The following is a 19,257-nucleotide window of genomic DNA, read 5'->3' as shown; positions in this document are numbered from 1 at the left end:
ATGATGGGTGAGACCCATTTACTATTTGCCACTGGATAGATGAACTCGGCTTCCAGAAGCTTCAGTAGCTCTGCTTTCACCAATGTGGAATAATTCGAGTTCATTCGCATCTGTCGTTGCCGTACTGGCTTGGCATCAGGCTCCAAGTCAATATGATGCTGACATATTGTGGGATCAATCCCCTTTAGGTCTTTGTAGGACCATGCAAACACATCCAAATTCTCTTTCAACAAGTTGCACAAAGTTGACAACTCCTCTTCTGGTAGGCTGCTACCCACCTTAAATGGCATTCAGTGCCATCTGCATCCACAAAGGTTAACTGTCTTTCACCTTCTACTTCACGGATGAAGGTCCCATGGACTGCTTCTAGATACAGATCCGACTCCTTAAATGGGTTGGTGTCCTCTTCTGATGTCTCACTAGACCCAACTTCTTCTTTAGGTGGAGACTTAGGTTGCTCCTTGAGATGTTGGAATGGGATTAGAGCCATTTCGCGTTTGGTTTCACGATTAGTTACCTCTTGGCTTGAAGACTCATTTTTGATGACGCGTCCAGGAATGTCACATAACAGGGACCCTCTCATGCCTATTGGAATCGTGAAACTGGTGCTTGTTGGCATGGTGCATCATCATCATCTTTTCTTGGCAAAGGTGGGTGAGGGCGGCATGAGCCACTGCTGAAAGACGGCTTGGTCTTCTTTAACCATTTCTTATAAAGATTTTGCATATGAGAAGATCCATTTACCAGACCAAATGGTACTATCTCCATTCTGTCCCACAGCATGAGACCGTCTGGTTCTGATGCTTCTGGAACTTCTTCTTCATATATATCTTCTTTGGGTGGGATAGACTCTTCCGTCTCACTTTCATAACCTTCTTCTTCAATATCATCTCCATCCTCTTCGGTCTCTGTCTCTGTCTCTGTCTCTGTCTTTGTAGGAGCTCTGTAAGAGAAGAACATGTTCTCTGTTTCATCTTCTGCCTCTGTCTCTGGCTCTGCTATGGCCATGTAACAGGGAGAGTAGTACATCCATGCTTCTATCTCACTGTTAGAAGTGATTTCGGAAATCGTTCCTGGTTCAAGCAGGAAGTATTCACCCATTGACAGGGACTTTGCATCTTTTGAGAGTTGGCTTACAGTATCCACTGTTAAGGCACGTGTCTCTATTTTCTTGGGAAGGATCTGTTTGACAGCATCTTTGTCTGCTGATGTTCCATCTGTAGCCTCATTGGGGGAGTCAGAAGATAATTCCAAGGAGGTGGATCCATGTCCTTTTTGAGAACCATATAACTTCAGCACCACTTTATTGGGTCCTCTACCCAAGGTCAAGGTTCCTTTGAACCAATCCATCCTTGCTCTAGCTTCAAAAAGCCATGGTCTGCCAGTAATAGGGGGTAGGATGTACCATAAGAGTTTGGCTTCACCACCAGATAGGTTAGCCAATAATCTTTTCCAGCCACTGTAGTCTTCACATATGGGAGAATGCCCAAAGGCTTGATTCTGCTCTGATCTGCCAGTCTGATAAGCCATTGGATTGGTTGCACACCTTGTAGGCCTAGATCCTTCATTGTCACATCCGTCATAATGTTCACTGATGACCCACCATCAATCAGTGCATTTGCAATGAAGCAACCTTCAATCCACACACCAGTCTCTGAGGTACCCGGATCTAGGAAGGCGTTAGCCACGTCCACTTTTTTTACAGGCTCTGGAGCTTTGTTGGACTTTGTTGATGTTGAGGGAGCAATCCTTAAGCCACGTCTTCTTGTTAATATACTTTTGAACCTTTTTCGGCAACTGGGAGACAACATCAACAATTGTCAGAATGTGAGGTTTGGTTTAAAGGTATCTAGATCTCTGACCAGATCGTATTCCTTAATAGGATCCACTGGCTTCTCTAATCAGTTAGGGAATGGGGCAACACCCATTTTCATTTTCATTTTTTCTTCCAACAGGGGCATCATGGGGACTTCTTCTGCCACTTGTGACACTTCCTCCTCTTCTATCTCCTAGACCTCTGGTCCTGTCTCTGGAATTGTCTCTGTGACTCTCTGTGGCACTGTGGTGCTCTGTACGGCACTATCAGGCTCTGTTCTGTTCTGTTCTTCTGGTGGAAGATTGAACTTCACTGTTCTGGCAGGATGATTATTTTCTTTCTGGATAGGTGGTTCCTTCTTCTTTGCATGCGTGATGGCAGCAACTTCCAATTCCACTAAATTGGAGGTAGGCTCTTGGGCCTTGGCCGGACTATCAGTAACACTGTTTTTCACTGGGGCTGGGCTTGGACAGTCTTTTGCAGTGTGGCCTTCTCCTTTGCATCAACTGCATAAGGGCTTGTAATCCACTGACCTTCTGGGATTTGGACAATTTGGTGAAATGTGTCCATTTTCTCCGCATCTGTAACACTCCACTTCTGATCTCTGACCACCGCCAGACTGTCTTCCTCTGTAACTTTAGGAGGGAAATCTTCTGGGTCCGAAATTAGGACCAAACTTTCTAGGCTTGGGTCCAATATCTTGTGTTATCATTTTGGATTCCAGCAAGTTGAATCTTGCGTCCTCTTCCTTCCTTCTCCTATCATGAATCTCCTTCAGAGAGCAAATATCCTCTGTATGGTTCTTTCGCAAACAGTAGGAATAGAAGGCTCCAGGAATGGTTGGTTTTCATGTACATTCAGTGGCTAAATGGCCTGCTTGATGACACTTACCACACCAAGTATTTGACCGCATCACATCTCTTCCTACTCCTGCAACGTTGGATATGCTAGCAGTATTCACTTTCAGTGTCTGTAGCTGCTCTGTAATCACATCCATCAACTCCTTTTTGATATTTGCAACTGAGTTGGATAAATAATCCTTCAAGCTTTCTCCTCCTGAGGCACTGGCAGGAGGGTTTTGAGGAGTCTCTGTAATCACTGCATAAACAGGTTGGGCTGGTGCAGAAGGGTCTCTGTTTTGATTCTGATTTAGAGCTCTTGTTTGAACTGTTGGCTATTGGCTCTAGTTGGTAGGGTTCCATTGTTGCTGCTGATTTGGCATTGGGAAAATTGGTTGGGACCATTGTTGTTGTGGTTGAACCATCATTTGAGGCATTGATTGTGGCCACTGTGGATTTGGTGCACTGTACTATGATACTGGGGGCATTTGTTTGGTAAGGGTAGGGGACTATCCCTGGGATTGCATTTGGTGGGTACATCATTCCTGGCATGAGAGGAGGTAGGAATCCTCTTCCTCGATTCATCGCCAATCTAGCTTCCACTTCATCGTATAGTCTTGCACCTTCTGTTGCAGCTTGCAGTGTGGCTAGTCTTTGCAGCTCCACAAACTTATGGACTTCTGGTTGTAATCCTCTGAGAAACACCCCCTTCTGAATGCCATCATCTAGATTATGGTTAGTCCATCTCTTCAGGATGGATTCCATTCGTGAGACATAAGCTTCTACTCTTTCTCCAGAGGACTGACTTAAATTCATAAATTCCTCTCGCATCCGCTCTTCAAAACCTTCACGCCTGAATTTAGTGAGGAAGGCCAACTTCAGGTCGTCCCATGTGCCAAAAGTTCCTGCTACTTGTCTCTCATACCACTGAAACGCCGCGCCCTTGAAAGTGGCGGGGAATATTGCTAACCAATACTCAGGGGTTCTAGCATTGTTAGCCACACATGCTACCATAAACTCTGCTACATGAAGATCGGGGTCCTCATTGTACTCTCCCTTAAAAACTGGCAATGGGACTACATTTGTTGGCCTGTTCATCAATATTTCCAGGACGGATCTGGCTTGGAAGTGGACCTCCAGCAGGAGGAGGAAGGGCTTGATGTGCCATTGGGACTTCTGTAAAGAGTTCCACAAGGGCGTCAAAGGCGGCTTCTGCCTGCGAGCTCGTTCTCGGCTTTGATTCTTTCCTTCTCTCTTCTCACGTACCTCTGGACTCGTTCTAATGCTTGCCTCTTTATTGCGTCATTCATCAGGGGGTTGGCTCCATTATGTTGTTAGTGCTCCACAAAGGGATAACAGAAGGTTTCAGTCTCTGGAGGACTCTCTTGCCAACATTCCTTATACTTCTTCCTTTTCAACATCTCTGAATTCTGCTTTCATGCCACTGCACAGAGGAAGGTATTCGGTTCTGAAGGTGTCAAAATGCATACGTCTAAGCATTGTGGTGGTGCCACCATCGTAGTAATGCCAGCTTATGATGGTTTCAACAGTGTATGTTGTGAAAAACACTCTGTCTACCAACTTCCAGTGGGTTGCCAATTGAACAAACAGAAGATTATCAGTGCACCAAGCATCCCATGTATCTTGCTGTTGAGCATCCACGAACAAATTCCAACTCTTTTCCTTCTTGTCTTTGTGAACCTCCACAGACCACGACTCCTGAAGCTTCTTCACAATCTCCCACTTGATGATGTCTGGAAACTTCTCAATGAATGCCAAATATTCCATGGATGGTCATTCTCTCTGTTTCTACTCTTCAGTTTGTTCCCAAACAGTTTGCCACCAAGATGCAAGTTTCTACTGCTTCAACAGGAAGAGGAAACTGTCCACCACATAGAGCATGCATCATGATGGTGATGTGTTTTCGCCATTGTGGAATGAACTTCTTGTGGAAAGTGGCTTTGATTATGAGAAATTCCAACTCTTCAGTGGAAGAATGAACTTTACAAACATCCATTGAATTTTTCTCTTCTTAGCAATGCCATTTCCTTCATTTTCAGCCTCTTCTGGTGCTTGTTGATAGCAAGATTCCCCGGTTGCGCACCAAAAACATGGAGCCCCAAGAGGAACACCAAGGAAAAGGGAATTCTCTTGCAAGAAAATCTATCTTGTAACATCAACAAGCTTTTTTATTAGGGTTTATATGATCACAATGAAGAAAAGAACACCAGGCACAACAAATCTTCATGCAGCATCATACAGATCTCCCACAGATTTGATAGAATCAACCATATTCTTCAATATCTTCATAAAATCCATCAATATAACAAAGAAAGCAAAGGAATACACCATCTTTGAATGGAAATACATCAGATAGTATTCATCTTCAATGCCTTCATAGTCTTCTCTCTCTCAATCTCTCATATACAATCACACTATTTTGATAGAATTGACTATCTCTGACTCTCTCTCTCTCTCTCCATCAATAGTACATTATATCCTCTCTACAATCACTCAATAATAACCCTCAATAATCCTTCTTAGGTCGTGGATGCACCTCCCAAGAGGTATGTCTGATATGAAGAGGCACCAGAGCCTCTATAGTGACTTTTCATAGCTCACCACTGTCACTTCACTCTAGTCTTTACTTGAGTCTTCAGCAGCTACTTCTTTGACTTCTTTTAGATCTTTTGCACTTGTATCCACATCTTTCCAAGGCTAGAAAACTTTCCCAAGCTACACTCTCATCCAACAGAACACATACAGAAGCATACAGAAGCTCATCAGAAGCTCAACAGAGAGTTACAGAAGGTCAACAGAAAGCATCAGAACCACATAACTCATACCAAAACCATTCCAAACCATCAAAAATCACTCAATAAGCTTTCAAACAATCTCAAACCCTATCAATCAATACTCCATTCTTCCTTACAGAGAGAAAACAGAACAAAACATAAGCTCAACAGAAGCTATCAGGACCAAACAGAACCTATCAGGACATCATCAGAACTTCACATCTCTACTAATAAACATCATAAGCTTAATAAAACCATTCCAACCTATCAAAAAACTCTCAAACCACTTCCAAACCAATCAATTATCTCATAAAATCAACCATTCATCTCTCAAAAACAACAAAAATCAGCCAAAAAATAGGTCATTTCAACACTCAACAGTTACATTAACACTTGGATGTATTATAGAGCATTTGGTTTATGCAGTTGAGCTAAAAGCTTATTACAATAAGTCTCATTGTGACATGTACATGCTCTCTTGATATTTATCAGATGCAGTTACTCTATCATGGGACTAATTTGTTCTCTTGGCTTGGACTTGGTACTTATGTCTATAAGGATGTTGTCAATGATATTTATATGCTTTTGGGTTATGTATTGAGCTTTTACTTAGTGGGTCAAGCATATAGCAGTTCTCTTCATTTACTCTTGGAACTACCTTATGCATGATGTCTATGCCTATTGCATGTATGGTTGCTCACAATTGGTTGTTGAAATATTGTTGTAGTTTAGTATAGTAGCCTACCATTTCAATTTTATGCATTCTATTTGAGGACACACACCTCGTCTTGATAGTCTTTGCTTACAAGTTGTGGAAGCTCATTACTTTGGTAGTATCTCCAGTCTCTCGCTTGATTTAGCAATGGTTTTGGGGCTGATTTGCAAGGTATCATAGCAGATCATCTTGCCCTTCTTGGTCTCATTATGGCTAGTGGTTCTCACAATAGCTTTATCTTCAACATCGAGAGATTGGATGGGACCAATTATAGCTATTGAAAGACCTAAACATGGCAAGTTTTAGTATAGAAATTGCAGGTTAGACTACTCAAAAATGGGGGTGCCAAACCCAAAAACATTGTGGCTAAGGATTGGGATGAACTGGATGAGTTATGCAAGTCCATAATCATTTTATTACTTGCTAAGTAGGTTCACTACAATGTTGTAACTAGATAGGCTATTGGATATGGGATCCGTAGACTTGCAAGGTTATCCATAGGCATGATATCATTTCCATGAGGAAAAGATGCATAAGTAGCCTGAGTAGGTGGTTGAGGTATGTAGGGTGATCTTTCAAGAGGAGCCTCTTTCTCCCATACATCTAGCTAGATATCATGTAGCAACTAATGCTCTAGTACCCCAGGCGGCACCTCTTGTGTAGGATCAGATTTCTTTGAGATGCTCTACTAGAGCTAGATGTCCACTTGTTGTAGCTAAGTGCTTTACGACCTCCATGGATTGCATTATGGTGACAGATGCATGCAAGCCTCTCTCTTATGATAAGGCCATGCATAGAGATGATAGTCACTCATGGGATAGGGCTATGAAGTTGTAGTTGGACTCCTTGCACACTAACCATATATAGGATTTGATTCCTTTTCCTAGTGGCAAGAAGGCATTGCATGCAAGTGGATATACAAGCTGAAAGGTATCCCTGGACACCCTAAGCCTACTTATAAGGCCAGATTGGTAGTTAAGGGTTTCAAGCAGGAATATGGTGTTGACTTTGATGAAGTCTTTTCTCTACAACCCTACACTTGGTACTAGCATTGGTTGCTTAGCTAGATTTGGACCTTTATCAAATGGATGTAAAGATGGTTTTTTTACATGGGGACCTGCATGATGAGATTTATATGTAGCAACCTAAGGGATTTTAAGACAAGGGCAAGGAACACCTAGTGTCCAAGTTGAAAAATAGCACTTATAGCGTTAAACAGGTACCTAGGGAATGGTGCCACAAATTTGATCCTTTTATGCATTTTGTAATATCTCCCCCCTCGTGCCATGCGAACCCCCCCTTTGAATTTTTTTATAAAAAAATTACACAAATTTTTTAATCCCTCTCTCTCTCCTTGCCGACAGCACGTCGGGGAGAGAGAGTGAGTGAGTGAAGTGAGAGAAGGGGGGCATGCAACCCCCCAGATGGCGGGGAGCGCCATCTCCTCCCCCCCATAAGCCATCTCCCCCCCACCTTAAAAGGCGACTGTACCCCCCTCCTAGCGGTTTGGACAGGCAGCAAGCCCTCCCCCTTGGACTGCAGCATGGCCCCCCGTTATCATGGACACCTTCCCCCCCTCCGTTTGGATAGGCAGCAAGCCCTCCCCCTCGGACTGCAGCACGGCCCCCCCGTTATCCTGGACACCTCCCCCCCTGTCTGGACAACGCAGCCTCCTCCCCCTCCCTCGGCTCGAAAACAACCCCCTCGTGGACTCTAGAAGGCGCCGCCCCCTGGCCATGAAGGAGAAGAAGAAGAGGGAGAGAGAGGAGAAGAAGAAGGAGGAGGAGGAGGAGAAGAAGAAGAGGGAGAGAGAGGAGAAAAAGAAGAAGAAGAAGAAGAAGAAGAAGAAGAAGAAGAAGAAGAGGAAGAGGGAGAGAGAGAGAAGGAGAAGAGAGAAGAAGAAGAGGAAGAAGAAGAGGAAGAAGAAGAAGGGAGAGAGAGAGGAGAAGAAGAGTGGAAGAAGAAGGGAGAGAGAGAGGAGAAGAAGAGAGGAAGAAGAGGGAGAGAGAGAAGGATAAGAAGAGAAGAAGAGGAAGAGGGAGAGAGAGAGAAGGAGAAGAGAAGAAGAAGAAGAAGAGAGAAGAAAAAGGAGAAGTCCAAGCACGAAGACTCATTCACAGCAAACGAGAAATCAAGGACACTCAAGGTTATGCGGACGCATGAGTCCGGAAGTCCGTGGATGGCTTGTGACACCTAGCAAGTCAACATTGACTACCCACTCGAAAAGGGTGTCCTCTAACCCTCCCACTATTCTTATTGCTTATTGTTCATGGTTTTTCTTCCATACTTAAAGTGCATGATTATGAAAAGTCAAGTGCATGAGTTGCATGAAATATTGACTAGCCTAGTACATGAAATATTGTTGCACGAAATATTGCAAATACGGGATGATTGCATGGGAGTCAAGTGGACAAATAGAATGGATTTTGCATAGATTGACACACATGAAATGATAAGGTTTTCATAAATTTTTACATAAAATGATAGATCTTCGCGTAGAGCAATGCTTAAATTAACCAATAAAAATCACGATTTGCATCTGCATAAAAATTAAGCACACGAAATGTTAGTTTCCGTTCATAGGATGCAATTGCACCGATGGATAGAAACCTAGACTTTCATATACGCAAGTCACATGAGTTCCGGTGCATTAGGAATAAGTATTCATTTCCAAGTATGAAGAGAGTTAAAGGTTGATTAAGATGTACCAATATATTAAACACACCATGTACATGATGGGTAAGTTTGATTGGAGAATTCTGCATAGTAGCGCACTAAGAGAGATCGAAGGGACGCATGTATCTAGACTGTATCCTGAAAGCCTAGGTGAAAAGACTTGCATTGCCAAGTGTGTTAACTTTACTTGGTTAGAGAGAGATGAGTAAAGAACTAGAATAATAAAAGGCTGTTGGATGGGTTGCGAATAAGGATTGTCCGTTGCCTTGGTTGACCAGTCAATGCTTTGAGTTAGGACTAAGTTACCACAAGGAAACGCCCAAGGGGAAGAGAGCTTCAAAAGAAGTTAAGAGGTCAAGTATAATTTCCAGCGAGTTGTTTTATCGATCTTGCTATAGACTATCGCAAATGGATACGTTCCTAGCTTAATAGAAGCTGGTGACCTAACTCTAAATGGATTGTTGACCCAAGTTATGCTTGGTTGTTTGAAAAGGGTATCTCCCAGTGAATATTGACTAGTTGTGTTGGTAAGAGGAGAGAATCTTACTAAGGATAGGTGGATCATAAGCAAGGTGATTGCTTGATGTGGTTTTGGATGCTAATCCTAGTTGTTTGTGATTGATAATTTCATGGCGGGAACTGTAAGGATAAATTGCCATGGGAACAAAAGGGATGTTTTCCCTAGTAAATGTTATTAGGCTAGTTGTTTCAGCTTGATTGTTTCCGCAAGGAAACTTAAGGATTGGTTGTGGTTTTTGATGAATATCCAAGTGATTTTATTTCATTGCGGGAACTGTAAAGGATAAATTGCCATGGGAACAAAAGGGATGTTTTGATTTTTTTGCGGAGGCGGAAAGGGACACTTAATTCTCCTGTATGGACGGGAGACAAACATTAATCTGAAGATAAGTTAAGGAAGTGTTTGATCTTGTTATCTTATCTTCGTGTCTGTGCCCTAAATTATGTAAAGGAACCTACGATTAACGGGTTAATTAAGGAAGATGTTTTTATGTGTCAAATATAATGTGGTAGGTAATTAGATAACTTTAACAACCCCTGAGGGAAGCATGGTGGATGTAACCAATGGGTCTATCCTACGGAAGGGTGGTCTCAGTTAGCCGAGAGCTTTCCTTAAAGGAAATGTTAACGAGAAATGTTAGGAAAAGTCGGACGATGACCTTAGACAATGTTGGTTAGAACCCTGATTCATACCGTTTTAGGGGACCGGAATGGGACTATGCCCTACGTGCAAAGAGATCGAGCAATGCATCCCTCTCGTTTCCCATTCTCTTTGAACCAAGTGCGGTATGAGTCTGCTTTGGTCCAGTTGTATCCACGCAAAGTGGAGTGGTTGTCGACCGATGCTAGAAGGCTGTTAGGTGAACCCAACAGCTAGGAATTCGGACTTCATGTCGATCCTAGTGGGAACGACCGGATAAGTTCCGTTGCAAGGCAGACTCAAGAAACCCTAGTTGGCAAACCCCGTGTCATTCCTTGGGAGTGCCGGGTGGCATCTTCTAGATATATCTCTCGATGGATTGCTAAGACGCGTCCCGTAATTTGAGGAGCAGGCACGTTACACATTCACATGGATATAGCTATAATGTTATGGATCTATGTTTATACATGAAGAACTCTCATAGTGGTAGCCTTATGATTTTGATACTCTATATGGATGATATGTTTATTGTTGGGAGAGCTCGGGATGGAGTTGGATGCCTTGAAAACTTAGCTCAAAAAGAGATTTGAGATGAAGGACATGAAACATGCCTTGCATATTCTTGGGATGCACATCACACATGATCACTCTAAGTAGATCCTTTATCTATCATTACAGAAGGAGTATATCGAGAAAGTCCTTGAATGATTTCATTTGCAAGATGGTAAGCCTATTGGCTATCATCTAGCTTCTTATGTGAAAGTTAGTCAGGTTGATTGTGTATATCTTTAATGTACAGAAGGGTGAGATGGCCAAGATCCCTTATGCATGTGCTGTGGGTAGCTTGATGTATGCCATGATAGCTAGTCGTCCCTCCTGACATATCATTTATAGTGGGAGGTGTGGCATGCTATATGGTCACACTTGGAAGATGGCATTGGGATGCCATCAAGGGTATCATCAGGTACCTAAAGGGCATAGAAACTATGTGCATATATTATGGTGGCCATGATACAAGATTCTTGGGGTACACTAACTTTGATTATGCAGGACATGAAGACAAGTAGGAAGTCTATCTCTGGCTATGTCTTCACCTTTGATGGAGGTGTTGTTTCTTGGATGTCTAGGGTGCAAAAATGCACAGCCCTCTCTACTATCGAGCCTAAGTATATTGTAGCCACACCAAGGCTTGCAAGAAAGCTCTCTAGTGGAGACCTCGATATAACTGTTGTGGTGCATTACCACCTCATTAAAGAGGTCATTGAGGACATGTCTATTGACCTTGTCAAGATCTCAACTAGCCAAAATCTTGTAGTTCTGCTCATAAAAAGTCTCTTAGTGGAGTGTTTTTCCTTCCTTCAGAAGTTGATGGGTATTGGATGAGATGCCATCTTTCCTCATCCATTGTACTTAAGTACATTTATACTTCATCACTTTTTTCTTATGTTCTCCTCACTAGGGACACAATTTCCTTTAAGTGGGAGGTTGTTGGGGGTAAAGGTGCTTGTGCCTAACTGTCTGTATATTACTACATTGACAGTACTACTTGCACACCTATACACTGCAAGTGGTGGGCGCCCATCACTGTCACTTCATTCTTTATTCTTTTAGTGACATTTGAATAAAGGGAAGGCCAATCCACATATTAAGACTATCGGAGTTTCCACATCTTCTCTCTCTCTCTCTCTCTCTCTCTCTCTCTCTCTCTCTCTCTCTCTCTCTCTCTCTCTCTCTCTCTCTCCTTCCATCATAGCTCTTGCTTCTACTCACATGCTTCCACTCTAGGCTCATTCCCTTCAAGGGCACCCTTTGCTTATGAAAATTGGCAGACTACTCCCGATGTACTCCTCTTGGGTGTGCCATGTTGAGCTCCTAGTCATGCCTCCTTCACTCCTCAAGTTCTACTTAAACTAAACTTTCATCAAACTTGAATGGTTGTGCTAATCCTTTCGGCATTCCTTGTTCTCATAAGCCCTCTTCCTAAGGGATTTAGGGCTTGTATATAAACCTAAAAAGCGAATGAGGAGCTCATTCTTTGGCGTGTGGAAAAAGTCGTCTCTTCTTCTTCTCTTCTTCTCTCCTTCTTGCTTGCTTGTGTGTGGTTGAGAGAGGGAGTGAGTGTGTGAGGGTGAGGGATCTTGGAGAAGAAGCTCTCCATCATCTCCTCTCTTCTTCTTCTCTTCTCTTGAGAGAGGGAGTGAGTGTGTGAGGGTGAGGGATCTTGGAGAAAAATCTCTCCATCATCTCCTCTCTTCTTCTTCTCTTCTCTTGTCTCATGCACAACTATGGAGGATGGAGCTCGAAGGAGGAGGCTTAACGTTGCTTGAGCTCGCATATCAAATTGTGGAGATGCCGGATTGCTTGAGGGAGGAGGCTACTCATTCGAGCATCAAGGTAAGCTCACTACACCCCCATATGATCAAAGGTGCATCGGCTAGGTGACAGATAGCCATTTGAGATTTCTTGAAATGCTTAAAGCAATAAGAGGTCTGTGGGTCTTGCCAGATGAGCGTGATCTCCCACTACAACTACTGCCATCACAACTACAACTACCTCCACCACCACTACCATTACCCTCACCACCTTTAGGATCACCACCACTACCTTCACTCTGTGTACCTCTCTTTCTCTCTCTCTCTCTCTCTCTCACCTCTCATTCTTAGTTTCTTAGTTTCTCTCTCTATGTGTATATTCCCTTTTTCTCTTTCTAGCATAGTCAATCAAATAGCACTCTATCTTTGTAAATAATTTTTCTCTCTCTAGCACGTAATGTAGATATATTCATGAAATCACCACGGAAAGGAACACCATATCCCACACACACACACACACACACACACACACACACACACACACACACACACACACACACACACACACACACAAATTGCTCCATGTCATTACTCTCTCTCAATTTAAGGTTGTATATGCAATTTCTCCCTCTCACTCTACATTCTCTCTCTCTCTCTCTCTCTCTCTCACCTATATATATGTATGTATGCATGTATAAATCTCAGTCACTCACCCACTCTCTGTGTTTATCTTCCTCTTTCTCTCACACTTTCTCTCTCTCATGCATGTGATCACTCCACATTGTATAATAATGTCTCACATCAGATTATGGCATGTGTTGTAACAAACACTTATCTTAAATTCTCTCTCTCTCTCTCTCTCTCTCTCTCTCTCTCTCTCTCTCTCTCATATTGTGAATGCTTGTGTGGCCACTATGTTTTTAAAACTTTAATTACAATGGATTGATATCTCCCTCCCCTCCCCCCTCCCCCCTCCCCCCTCTCTCCCTTTCCCCCTCCTTCCAACAAAATTGATATAAGACAATTCATACAAGCAATCCAAATGTACATTTATATAGTGTTAACTCTGGAAATAATGTTTTTTCTTGACAAATTAAGAGAGACAAGATCACCAAAGCCTTGTAAAAATTTTGACACAAATCATCCAACTAGATTGTATAACAGTACTTTCTTAGCAAAATCAAATGTGGTTGTACTAAGAGGTAGCGTTGACATTGCATTGCTAGTCACAATGCAGTATGTGTTGGAAAAGTTCTTCTACTCACAAATACAATGTGCAAGTTTTCTTTAGTGAGTGTGGGTTGGTGCATAAAAGTGTTGGCATTTGCATCCATTCCAAATACTCGGAGGTACACATAGTATATGTGCTTGCATCCACCTTTTATGGTGCCTTTTGTTGAACAAACCCACCACTCTCCAACATGTGGATTTCTTATACTGTTCAAATTTGTGCCTTGTGCCACTGGCCATACTTGTGGAACCTTAGGTGGTGTGTGATGAATGGAAGAACAAATGTTTCATGTATGGTCTACACTATCATTACAAAACCACATGAACTGGTGCCACATTCCATGTTGATTGCTAGCTTCTCCTCTTGAGTTGGACCACTCCATGATGCCCCAAAACAAAGGCGTAGGCACCCCATGCATCATATTTTTTATAGCTGTTTTGTATTTTCCCTCTCTAGCTCTCAATCATCCTTGACATTGCACACTATAGTGAGCTGGAATCCTTCCTATAGCCCAAACGATGTCATGAAGGATTGTCTCTACCACCATTTCCTTTGAAGAATTTGGTGATACTACCCTTGATTGGTCAAAAGGCAAAGGATCCTCAAAGTTTAGTTTTCTTATACCCTTTCTTCTAGGTACGTTTTCGGTCACATACTTAGGCATGTGAGAGGTGTTGGCTTCCTCAGACCCCACTTTCCCATCAACCTTTCATTTTCTTGCTACAGTCACAGTGTCCCCTCAAAAATCAAGAAGTTGATGCAATTCAATTCCTCTTACTACCTCCTCAACTATCCTTGCCATTTCTTGAGGTGGTGTGGGGCTAATTCCTTATTGTAGTCGACTCAAAAGCTTCTTTGCATTGTGTCATGTACCATGGAACTTTCCATCAATGAATGTCTGATGTTTTGTGCTTTGTAGTAGTAGAGAATTGGCCAAATCACTAACACATGCATTGCACAAGGTAATAGATTCCTTGAATCCCTCCCGTACCAACCAACTTGCATGCATTAGCTCTGCTATGTTTGTGGTTGGCATATGAGCAATGTCATCCACCACCTGGACAAAAATACAGCACAAGAAGGTAATATGGAGTGTGAGAAAACAAATGCATCACACATCACATCTTACTATTACAAATTAGTCTTACCCCAAAAAAGTGTCGTCTCTAATGTGGATATTTGATATGCCACAAACTAAGCCAAAAATCCATTGTTAATATATTGCAATCCACAACTTTTCCTGAGGCCCACCAAGCCTGAATGAATCGATATTGCATTGTTGCATCATCTTTCATGGCTACACACCTCCACATACAGCACAAGCGCTTATGCTCATCTTGGAAAGTCTTGTGCACATACTATGATGTGTGTATTTGGAGACTTTGTTTCCAATGAAATAGGCAAGATTTCTCCCTTCCTTGCATTACATTGTCTAGACCACCATTGAACACTGTGTAGATGGCCCTCCAGTTTTGGCGGCTACCTTGTATGCTATGAATTCTCAAAAATCAACGCTTGGGTGTGCACACTTCTCCATGACTTCATTCTTCTTTGTCCAAAAAAGAGCTTGTGCATCTGTATCCTCTTCCTTCATCTCATATATTGCCAGAGTCATCAATTCTTGTACACTATAGAAACACAATTCATGAATGGAAGAGTAAGGAGAACTATATTCATTAAGTTCATGTTGTGATGGCAGAATTGTGTAAGAGAAACTACCTTGTTTCATACACATGTGCTATCGTGGTGGTCCAATAATTAATGCGATGCACGTGGTTGAAGCATATTGAGCTATTTTGTAGGTTCCCAGTGCCATTCCTTCACATATGATTCACTAAGTTAATGACATTTGAGCTTTGTTACATTGATATTAGTTATGGTCACGTGGTTACTTTCATGGCTTATGCAATTAGCCTTGAAGAATCTATTGGGTTTCATGATCCTGGGTTATGCTTCATGTATCTTGGATACTCAAATGTCATTCACATGATGTTTTGAGTTTTTCTTGATCATTTGGCATTCAATTTTTTTTCCAATGGGAGCTACTTGGTTTTATGTACTACTGAGTTACATTGACACTTGGATGTATTACTACAAAGCATTTGGTTTATGCAGTTGAGCTAAAAGCTTATTATAATAAGACTCATTTTGACTTGTACATGCTCTCTTGATATTTATTAGATGCAGTTACCCTATCATGGGCTAATTTGATCTCTTGGCTTGGACTTGTACTTATGTCTATAAGGATGTTGTCATTGGTGTTTATATGCTTTTGGGTTATGTATTGAGCTTTTACTTAGTGAGTTAAGCATCTAGCAGTTCTCTTCATTTACTCTTGAGACCTACCTTATGGATGATGTCTATGCCTATTGCATGTATGGTTTCTGGCACATTGCAGTTGTGAAAATCTTCAATCCTAGTTATTCCTGACTTCTTCCTTCTTGGTTGCTCACAATTGGTTGTTGAAATATTGTTGTAGTTTACTATAGTAGCCTACCATTTCAGTTTTATGCATTCTATTTAAGGGCACGCACCTCGACTTGATAGTCTTTGCCTACAAGTTGTGGAAGCTCATTACTTTGGTAGTATCTCTAGTCTCTCACTTGATTTAGCAATGGTTTTGGGGCTGATTTTCCGGGTAGCAGATCATCTTGTCCTTCTTTATATTTCTTGGTCTCATTATGGCTAGTGGTTCTCATAATAACATTGTCTTCAATATTAAGAGATTGGATGGGACCAATTATAGCTACTGAAATACCCAAATATGGCAAGTTTTAGTATAGAAATTCCATGTTAGACTACTCAAAAATGGGGGTACCAAACCCAAAAACATTGTGGCTAAGGATTGGGATGAAGTGGATAAGTTATACAAGTCCATAATCATTTTATTACTTGCTAAGTAGGTTCACTACAATGTTGTAACTAAATGGGCTATTGGCTATGGGATCCGTAGGCTTGCAAGGTTATCCATAGGCATGATATCATTTTCCATGAGGAAAAGATGCATAAGTAGCCTGAATAGGTGGTTGAGGTATGTAGGGTGATCTTTCAAGAGGAGCCTCTTGCTCCCATACATCTAGATAGATAGCATGTAGCAACTAATGCTCTAGTAGCCTAGGCTGCACTTGTTTTGTAGGATCAGATTTATTTGAGATGCTCTATTAGAGCTAGATGTCCACTTGTTGTAGCTGAGTGCTTTACGGCCTCCATGGATTATATTATGGTGATAGATGCATGTGAGCCTCTCTCTTATGATAAGGCCATGCATAGAGATGATAGTCACTCATGGGATAGGGCTATGTAGTCGGAGTTTGACTCCTTGCACACTAACCATATATATGATTTGATTCCTTTTCCTAGTGGCAAGAAGGCATTGCATGCAAGTGGATATACAAGCTGAAAAGTTTCCCTGGACACCCCAAGCCTACTTATAAGACCAGATTGGTAGTTAAGGGTTTCAAGCAGGAATGTGGTGTTGACTTTGATGAAGTCTTTTCTCTACAATCCTACGCTTGGTACTAGCATTGGTTGCTTAGCTAGATTTGGACCTTTACTAGATGGATGTAAAAATGGTTTTTTTACATGGAGACTTGCATGAAGAGATTTATATGTAGCAACCTAAGGGCTTTGAAGACAAGGGCAAGGAACACCTAGTTTCCAAGTTGAGAAATAGCCTTTATATCCTTAAGCAGGTACCTAGGGAATGGTGCCACAAGTTTGATCCTTTTATACATTCACATGGATATAGCTATAGTGTTATGGATCTATGTTTATACTACACGAAGAAGGCTTGTAATGGTAACCTTATGATTTTGGTACTCTATATGTGATGCCAGGAGGCATATTTCATGGTGGATTCCGTGCCACGGTGGATTCCGTGAGGTTTTACGGTGGATTTCGTAAACTTTGTTGACCGGGGCTCATACACAAAGTGGATTCTTTGTGCGAGAAGTTGATGGGGATGCCTATCCTTTTCGGGCGTTTCATTAATTTAGTATGTACATGGGTGATTCCATAGCGAGTGATTCCGTAAAATACATATTAAATTAATAAACTTTTATGAGTTTAGAGTGCGCACTCATAATAAATTAAGGTTAGGATTGATTTCTAATAAGTTGATTTATTTATGTAGCTGAAGACTGCTAGGTATTCACTTTTGATGGTTTAATTGTATTATTTTACTAATGATTGTGAATGCTTCAGTTGATGTGTAGAGATAGCAGCAGTGGCGGAGGAAAGCATTGGAGGATAGCGAGTATTCGAGTTATCACTTATATTTTGATGGGCGCATACCTTAGGCATGGCGCCTATATTTTGTCGCGCCTATTTATTGAGGCGTTGGATATTTGTTTATTATTTTGTATGCGCATGGGCACACGATTATGTTATTTTGTACTTGGACATTGTATTGGGTACACCTGACTCTTTGGGCGCCGCCCATTAGCTTTATTTCTATTTTGTGCTAAAGCAAACTCAAAAGTCAAAAGCGTGCTATTTTGTAATTTGGGCTATTATTTGAGCTTGAAGATGATTAATACAAAAAATACATGCTTTGTGGAGCACTCACACAAGGCATGGGGGGAGATTGCACCCAATTGGTCTCTTGTTCATGTCGTGCATGCTTTTTACCTTGAGTTTTGTGCAAAAAGTAGAGTTCTTTTGTTCTTGGGGACCTTCCGGCATTCACTACGCGAGCATACAGCATCCGATCTGCGCACCAATATGGATGATATGTTTATTGTTGGGAGAGCTCAAGATGAGCTGGATGCCTTGAAAACTTAGCTCAATAAGAGATTTGAGATGAAGGACATGGAACATGCCTTGCATATTCTTGGGATACACATCACGCATGATCACTCTAAGCAAATCCTTTATCTATCATTACAGAAGGAGTATATCGAGAAAGTCCTTGAGCGATTTCATCTGCAAGATGGTAAGCCTATTGGCTATCCTCTACCTTCTTATGTGAAAGTTAGTCATGTTGATTTTCTACAACTCTAATGTGCAGAAAGGGTGAGATGGCCAAGACCCCTTATGCATGTGCTGTGGGTAGTTTGATGTATGCCATCATAGCTACTTATCCCTTCTAACATAGCATTTATAGTGGGAGTTGTGGCATGCTATATGGCCACACTTGGAAGATGGCATTGGGATGCCATCAAGGGTATCATCATGTACCTAAAGGGCATAGTAGCTATGTGCATATATTCTTAGGACATGCTACACTGACCATGTGTTTGAACTTGCATGCATAGAATATTGATCTTCATATTCATGGCTTTTAATGATATTTTGAAATGTGTTTGAATGGAATAATATGTTACTTGTTCCTCTGAATCAGTAGTTGGAGTTCCTCAAGCATCGTTGAGATTTGAGTGTCAGACATGGGGACACCTTACGCATGAACTAAGGCACTCATCACTAGCCTTCTAGCCACAATCATTTGCAGGTGTCAAGGTCTAGCTGCACTAAAGTCTCTTACTTTTTCCTCTACAATATTTCGTACCTCTTTGACATTAGCTCTGCATGTGCCTCTTTGCATCTCATGGTTATGTATCTTGATAGATGAACAACCTTGACATTGGGCTAATTGACACCGCATAATACACTACACACTCACACTTAGAGAGCAGGATGGGGGTTTCTTACAATAGAAGCATCCAAGGCTTCTGAGACCACTAGATGACATTTCGACGGCCAATATGTTGGTGTTG

This window comes from Lygodium microphyllum, chromosome 7, assembly GCF_053477565.2.
Source record: "Lygodium microphyllum isolate KBCC chromosome 7, Lygodium_microphyllum_v1.1.10, whole genome shotgun sequence".
Taxonomy (NCBI): domain Eukaryota; kingdom Viridiplantae; phylum Streptophyta; class Polypodiopsida; order Schizaeales; family Lygodiaceae; genus Lygodium; species Lygodium microphyllum.
The sequence above is the reverse complement of the archived record's forward strand: the minus strand, read 5'-3'. Positions refer to the sequence as shown.